At 41.9% G+C, this 8,867-nt stretch overlaps 1 non-coding gene across 1 annotated transcript; it reads left to right on the top strand.

The window, feature by feature from the left end:
- The first annotated feature begins 423 nt into the window (after nt 1-423).
- Nucleotides 424-530, top strand: LOC141640212 (small nucleolar RNA R71). The gene has a single exon (XR_012542902.1). It is a non-coding gene; the product is annotated as a small nucleolar RNA R71 (small nucleolar RNA).
- Nucleotides 531-8,867: the final 8,337 nt, after the last annotated feature.

The following is an 8,867-nucleotide window of genomic DNA, read 5'->3' as shown; positions in this document are numbered from 1 at the left end:
AAAGCATTCACTTGTTCATTTGTTCCCCTACATTCACTTTGGTCATGTCCCAAAGTTCCACAATTCTCACATATCCCACTTGGGATTGATGAAGATGCCGTCATGGCATTAACATGATGCTTTGGTGATTTTGAGACTTCTTCAAGTCTAGCCATAGCTTTTTCAAACTTCAAATTGATTGTGTCAATATGAGCACTAAGTTGAGCACCCAATTGAGTAACGGAGTCCACTTCATGCTTTCCTCCTCTAGTAGCCTTGCGAGGTCTACTATATTGTGAGTTATGGACCGCCATTTCCTCAATCTTGTTCCATGTTTGATTGTCATCAACTTCGGTGAACATTCCATTTGATCCCATGTTAAGAATGTTCCTTGAATCCTCATATAAACCGTTCCAAAATTGTTGTACCAAGAACCATTCGCTAAGTCCATGGTGAGGACATGAGCGACAAATTCCCTTGAACCGCTCCCAAGCTTCATACAAAGATTCTTCATCCCTTTGCTTAAAACCCGTAATTTGAGCTCTTATCATGTTAGTCTTTTCCGGTGGGTAGAATTTTTTGTAGAAAGCTAGAGCCAACTTCTTCCAAGAATCTATTCCGAGAGTGGCCTTGTCAAGGCCCTTCAACCATTGTTTCGCGGTGCCGATTAGAGAAAAAGGAAATAAGACCCATCTAATTTGGTCTTGAGTCACACCGGTTTGAGAGATTGCATCACAATAGTCGTAAAAGGTTTCCATATGAGAATGAGGGTCTTCACTAGGCATCCCCCCAAATTGGCTCCTTTCGACTAATTGGATAAAGGCGGATTTGGCAATAAAATTTCCGGTTAGATATTGTGGTGTAGGAGTACCATTGGGTAGGTTCTCCTCGGTGGGTACGGAGTGTGACGAGAATTTAGGCATTGTAGGTTGATTTTGTGGAGTATTGTGTAATGGGTTCTCCTCTCCTTATATTGCGAAAGGGTTGATGAACTCAATAATTGGTTGAATAACTTCACTAATACCTCTCAAATTCCTCCTAACAAATCTCCTATTGTTCGTCAAGGTTCTTTCAATTTCACGGTCAAAAGGTAACAAATCACCTTGTGACCTTCTAGACATGCAAAATATCAAACAACTCGAAATCAATTAGAACAAACCTTGAGGAGGTTTACTTCGCCAAGGCGAAGAAAGACACAACTAATAACAAAAAAGGAAATCTAAATCAAGTCAACACCGTCCCCGGCAACGGCGCCATTTTTGATCGGTCCGTTTCGTGTTCACAATTAAAGGTGTGGTCGTTGGGTCACGTCCGAATCAAAACACAATTTATAGCTTCACAAACAACTCTACAATTAGTAAAGAGGCAAGTAAAGGTCGGATCCCAAGGGACGGGTATTGAAATGAGATTTCTATTGAAACTAGTGGTGTCTTAGGGGTGTCATAATTTGGGTTGATGTAGAAGGTCACTAACTAAAATAGCAATGAAAATAAACAAGCAAGATGAATTAAAAGGGGTGTAAACAATTGATTAAAAAGCACTAGGGTGTCATGGGATCATAGGGGAATCATGGGAATTGATCATACAAACATGTTCTCAAATTATAAGCAAGCAATTATTGTTGTGATGGATTGAGTTGGGTTATATCTTACAATCCTAGGAAAGTTTGGGTCCCGGAGCCGAATCGATTAGATTGTACAACACCTACAAGTCGACTTAATCTTCCCTACTCAACAACATGCATGGTCTAATGAGACTCGAGTTGGGTTATATCTTACAAGTCTCATTGAAAAGATAGGAGATGGTGCTAAATGCAAGGACTCATAGGCTTAGCATTTCATCAAATATAACATGTGCATGAGTTGAGATCAAAACAAGCAAGCAAATAAAGCATGAAAGCATATTAATTTAAGCATGAATCATTCCCCATGTTGGTTTCCCCTAATCACCCATTAACCCTAGCTAAGAGACTACTCACTCATTATCATGTTGATCATGCTAGCAAGGTTGTCAATCATACCAACAAAATGAAACATGATGAATAAATGAAAGTAATTAACAATAATTAAAAAGGGATTAAGAGAATTATACCTACTAATGATTCCAATAATAAAGCAAAGATAAAAGAAGTACTTGATGCTTGATTGAGAGTTTGTCAATCTCCCAATAATAACCCAAATAATCTTCAATTACCCAAAATAAAGGATGAACAAAAGAGAGATTAAGGAAATAAAACTTGTATTAGAACTTGATTAATTGTTGATTACAAAACTAAAGAGAGATTTGATTGATATTAACTACTCTAATTATTGATAAGAAGAACATGCTCTTCTAATTAGACTAATGGGGTATTTATAGTGGAAATTAGGGGGATGCATTAGGGTTAACTAAGGGCTAAACTAGTAATTACACTTTTTAGATTGAGCAGGGAGGAGTCGGTATTTTCCGAAGGAAGGGCTTCTTTCTTTGTAGCTTGGAGAAGAAGAAATCGCGTTGTAGAGGAATCCGAGCGGATTAGGGTCGGGACGGGCGGATTCTGGCGATGGAACTCGAGCGGATTCAAGAGAATCCGGGCGGATTGTGGTGATGGAATCCGAGCGTCTTGGTGGAAAACCGCACGGATTGTGCAGGTGGAGGACGGCCGGATTGTAGACAATCCGCACGGATTGTGCCTCAGCAAGACTTCTTCTTCTTTTCTTCCCTTTTCTTCATAAATTCCTTGGGCATTTCCTTGGGGACTCAAGGATCCTTTCTCAACATTGCTCATCTACTATCATATATACAAAGGCCTTCTAATCTTGTCTTTCCTTGATGCTTGGTCATTGAATTCGATCAATTTAGTCTCGTTTTGCCATGAAAATGCAAGATTCTTACTCCTTTCCTACCAAGGGATCAAAATCTCAAAGAATATGCAAAACAAAGAACTAAAGATAATAAATGACCCAAATATGCACTAAAAAGCATGGGAACAAGGCTAATTCGGGGGCTAAATATGCGCTAATTATGGTCACATCACCTACAGGCCAAAGTGCCTATAAAACTCGTCATAAACCAACACACATGTATGTAATCGTCGTATAAATCGAGTCGGGATGACTCCCCGACTCCCAACATCCTGGAACAAGGTCAAAGTATCAAATCCGGCCTTATGGCCAACAATACAAGTTCAACTAAGTCTCAACGAAAGCAACTACTAAAGTCTAACAATACTATCAACATCTAAAACCAACTACCATAAACAAAGATAAGTACAAGGAGTATCACTCCTCCTGCTGCTGCTGCTGCTGCTGCTCAACCATCACCTCATCATCACCACCACCGCCAGAAGTACCTGCTCCCGATGACCCAATCCCCGCATCTACTCCTGCTCCTGCTCCTGGGCTCACGTACCATGGGGTCAAGCCACCGTAGGCAAAGGAGTGAGGTGTCCCCCACGTCGACTGATCGACCCCGTAGGAATGGAAAACCCCTGTGTAGTCCCCCACTCCACTCCACCAAACCGGATGCGGTCCCTCGGTCCCTATCCCTTGAGCGTACGCCATCTCGTGCATGTTCCGGAGTGTCAAGGTAGATGACACTCTCTCCGCCAAGTAGCTGGATCGCGTCTCCAGGGTGTCGAGGTAAGGGTAGCACGGAAAAGGCTGCTGCTGTGGTGCCACTGGTCGTGGCCTAGTCTCCGAGGTCCTCTCCCTCACTCGACGGGGTCCTCTCCCCAACCTAGGTCTCTCCACTACCACAACCGACGCATTCTCACCCTTCTTCGGCTCCGGCATCACCTCGAGAATCGTGTCGTCGATGAGGTATGTCTGCAGCTGGCGGGGTCTATCAACATCCTCCTCCTCCTCCTCATCATCGGAGTCCACAGTCACTACCGCCGGCTCTAAGGGCTCCGTGGGTGGGAGGTGCTCCGGAGCTGGAATTTTCATCCAACTCATGCCCCAGACCCTCCAAGCTAGGCTACCGTCAGCCAATGTCCTCAACCATTTCAGGTCGAGATAGTAGTCACGATCCATAGTGGGCACTTGGGTAGCTAGAGGCACGTAATCCGAAGAAGCCTCAAAGGAGGTTAGCTTTTCAGCTAACCGAGTGGCGATAGCGCCACAAATCAAGTACCGGGAAGAGGCAGTGGCCATCAAGGCAAGAGCAGCACAAACCATCGAAGGAGCATTAAAGACCACTTTCCTGGCCCGCTCCGGGTTGAGGTAAGACATCAAAAGCAAAACTTCATGGTTGTTCAGCTTACTGATATCCGGTCTATCATATAGGAGGTTCGAAAGAGAACGGAGAAAGACCCTCAAGGTAACATGCTGAACGTTATTAATCAACATGTTACTCGAGGTAGGAGCTGGTTTCCCGGTCAGGCAAGGCATTAGGCGGCATACACCGCACTCAGCAGGGATATCTGTGATGGAGTCCTTGGGAGGCTTGGCCAACCCAAGGTGAGAAGCAAATTGGTCCATGGAAAGCAAGAAACTAGTGTTCATCAACCGAAACTCAACGGTCTGGCCAGCGGGGTCATAGATAAAGGAGCTCATAAACTCCAAGGTAAGAAAAGGATAAGAGTGTTTCCTCAGCCTATACAAACCCATAAGGCCCAAGGTCTCAAATATGTGACGGACATCCGTCTCTATCTCCAACTCCTCCAACAGTGTAGTATCTATACACCTCGTTGGTCTCACCTTGCGTTTTTTTAAAACTACAAAACGCTCTCGCTGTTTGAAATCAACAAAAACAACGGAAGGGTACTCTGGAACTACGGGTACCACAGGTCCGCCCCCTTCCCCAACCTTAGTCGGATTACCCCTCCCCCGTTTACTTTGACGAGTTCCTATGTTCAGTCTCGGCATCTGTTTCGGCATATGTTCAAACAAACTTGTATAAACATGTAAACATTTACTTCACGTAATTCGGACTTTACACATTCAGCTAGACGCACAAATTTCACCCACAAATTCGACATGTGAAGCACATAATTCGTGCCATTAAACTTGAATGCTCAGCTAGGTACACACATTCACCATCAGTTTCCTCAATTTGATACATGAAATTTATAACTACTCATAAGTCATAGTTGTGAAAATTTAGCATGGTGAACACATGTACTCAGCAATTTCCAACCACCTAGCATGATTCCAACACTACTCCATAACACTTCCAATAATATGTGAGGCAATTGTACAAGTCCATGGAGAATTAATTTAGGACATATTATCATCATCTTCACTATTAGAAACAAATAATTCAATTCAACTTGTCAGACGGTCTCTACAGCTGTAATTATTTTGACATGTTCTTCATCATTTAGCATTACTATTATCATATTGAAGTTCAAACTTTACTTAATCATTCATATACAACACCAAATTCCACATATATATCACGAATTTCCATTTGAGGCACTTTTCAGACGGAGTTTTAAGGCAACTTTCTAAGGTGAAAATCATCAAAATTCATTCTCCAATGTGATATAAACAAGGTATAGTACTCAATTTCATCATCTAATCCGTGTAAAATACCCAAAAATCGATTTTGATTTTTGTAACCCTAGAAATTTCGGCCCCAAATTGCAAGTGTCTAGTCTATATTACAGCAATTAATCATCAACAATCAAGAAAGAAGACATGTGAATCATATTCCAACAATTAAAAGCAACAAATGGATCATATGAATCGAAATTTTCAAGTTATGTAATCATCCTCAACATGTTTAAAGCATAAAAACAGGTAAAATAGAGTAGAAATCATACCTTGATCAAGTAGTAAAGTAAAGGAACGAAATTAAACAAAGAAAATAACCTCAAATTAACCACTACCAACACTAGATATAAAACAGGTAAAATAGAGTAGAAATCATACCTTGATCAAGTAGTAAAGTAAAGGAACGAAATTAAACAAAGAAAATAACCTCAAATTAACCACTACCAACACTAGATATGAGAGATTTTGAGGGTTTGAGAGGAAATAGGCTTAGGTTTTCGAAATATAGAGGAAGAATGAGAAGAAATAGAAGGACTTTGGGGTTTTAAGAAACCCGTAGGATTCTCTGTACAGTAACCTACTCGATCGAGTGTCTAGGGTACTCGATCGAGTACCACCCTACTCGATCGAGTAGGAGCCATTTCGTCGATTATCTGCAGAAAATCTTTCCACATCCCGTCGTCATAGCTTCCTAACTAGATCGAGTGAGGTCTACTCGGTCTAGTAAACACTCGCACTCGGTCAAGTATAGTTAAGTACTCGGTCAGAAGTACAAAGTAAATCGAAAATACTTGCAAAACAACACCACGTGTCGATTCCAAACTAAGTTCGGAATTCGGCACAAATTACCACGCGCATTCCCGCATTACTATTATTACTCAAGCATTAAGCATCGTTTCGACAAATAAAGTGTATGTCATACCACGCTACACAACTACCCAACTCGGCTTACCTGCTACCGAGTCCCTCATAAACATAAGTACGTCATTATATGACACCTAAACTTGTCTTAACATATCGTTACCAAACTCGCGTTCACAATAATCATGAAACATGTAATTAACATTAATTCATTCTTTCATATAACATATAATTGTATACTCTTCATAACAAATCAATCTATCCATGTTCTCCAATGCAATTATAAGCAATTCATTTTACACAAATCGATTGTCACGCAGCGGAAAAGTTTCAACTAATTAACAAAGCATATATACATTACCATATGCAATGATTCGAATTATAACTCAACAATTCTATAACTATCATCATCGTACTCACGGCAGGGTTTATAGACTCGTACATGACTACCGTCACCATCAACTTACAGCAAACACCAACATGTTCATCCTTCTATTATAGCACACCCATTCACATTCCCAAGCATTTCTATCGAATAGACTTTTGTCACGTATCTCAAAATCATCATACAAGCTCACTAATCATGCCCACACTCCACTAACACGGCCCAAAAACAGCTATTACATCCTTATTAACGCTAACTAAGGCTCAAACTACAGGTAGTTCCGACACAATTAGCATACACGTCACACATATACACACGGACTCCACATTCCCATACCCTGTGACTGGCTTAAGCATCATGGGACCAAGATTTTGAAATGAGGGCGCCTACTCACCCAAAACCTAGCATCAGCTGGGGCTCCCATCACACATACACCAGGTTCATTTTATTAGACTCACTACGTTCATTATTTTTATTTGTTACAGGTTCCAAAATCGTCGCTCTGATACCACTTTGTAACACCCCCATATTCAGAGGAGCCTTAACTAGGCCTTCCTTAGCATATAAGGGCGTTACTATCTCGGTTACCCGAGGATAGTAATAATCAAATGTCGATAAAATAACTATTATGTCATAATTACAACGATTTAAACCAACAAACGATGTGAAAGATACAACTCAAAGCCTACTCGCTACTGCTATCAAATCTCGTGAAGATTCATCCCTGCCCGGACTCCAGCTATCAACAACATCAACACCTGCTAAGATCGACTGCTCACCATAAGGGATCACGACAGACACATGACAAACAAACAACCACACAAGGTCAGTACTAAGATAAGATACGACAACAGCAACTACAATTATCAACACAACACAATGCTATCAATCTCAACCACAATCACCATAATCCAACCAACTCTGTCACTGACTGTCCACTGGACCCGCCCTGCCAGTGGGGGACCGCAGCCGTTCCCACCAAATCCCCGCTCATCATATCGAGCGAGAACCCTGTCCATTAATGTGCACATCCCCTCCCGTGGCGGGTTCCACGGAGGGCGAAACTAGGGCGTGAAGCCACTCCCGCAAGTGACCCCACTCAGCCGAGACGCATCTCGAGAGCCGAGACAACAACCACAATCACAATCACGGTAGTCACAATACAATTACGATATTAAGCAATCACAATACAATCACAACGACCGACATACTAGACCATCTACAGAAACTGAGTAGGCGAACCTACCTTTAAGCAACTGCAACCAATCCATGCCGACAAACAACATATCCAGCGACCAAGCAAAGCCTATAACCACAATACAATTATCTATTACTAACAAGCAAACCCTAACTGTAAAGAACAAGGACACGGATGATGATTATGACATACCTATAGGGAGAAACTCAGCAAAAGACCGTTACCCGACTCAAGCGACGCTCTCCTAAGGCACAAGGACCTTCAAAAGGCTTCCATGGAGGTTTTGAGGTGAAGGGAAGGGGAAGAGGCGACTGAAGGATAGGAGGAAAGTGGGGGAAGTGATATGCGGATTTAACAAAACGCGATATAAAACCCTCGCTGAAAACTCGGTACTCGATCGAGTACCCAACATACTCGATCGAGTGACCCCCTACTCGATCGAGTAACCTAGCTACTCGATCGAGTAGCCTCTACTCTATCGAGTACCACTCTTAGCACGCAACCCAAGATGGTTTTGGCACTCACTTCTAAGACTATTCCCGCTCCCAAGGTCAGTCAACGCTGGTCAAAGGGTCTCTAAAAGGGCAGGTATTACAATGGCGACTAGGGTTGACGATTTTATAATTTTAATTTTGTGTTTTCTTTCACTAATACCATGCTAAGAAAATTACGATACAACGATACGCCCCCTTCCATTCATCAGATGAGGTATTTATAGTACAAGGGATAATTAGGGTTGGAATTACACTAAAGCCGGATAACAACATAATAACGATACGACTTGAGACACGGGACTTAGGCCTACAACTTACGGACTGTTATAAACTTATAATGACTTGATCCCGATTCAGCATACTCCATAGCTGATTAAAATTTTGAAAATCCAGACTCAAACCCTGATTGGTTAACAATACCGACGTGGCAAATCCAAAGCAACCGTTAAAAACTACCCCCACCTTATCAGCAA

The sequence above is a fragment of the Silene latifolia genome, unplaced genomic scaffold (genome assembly GCF_048544455.1).
Source record: "Silene latifolia isolate original U9 population unplaced genomic scaffold, ASM4854445v1 scaffold_73, whole genome shotgun sequence".
NCBI classification, from domain to species: Eukaryota; Viridiplantae; Streptophyta; class Magnoliopsida; order Caryophyllales; family Caryophyllaceae; genus Silene; species Silene latifolia.
The sequence above is the reverse complement of the archived record's forward strand: the minus strand, read 5'-3'. Positions and strand labels throughout refer to the sequence as shown.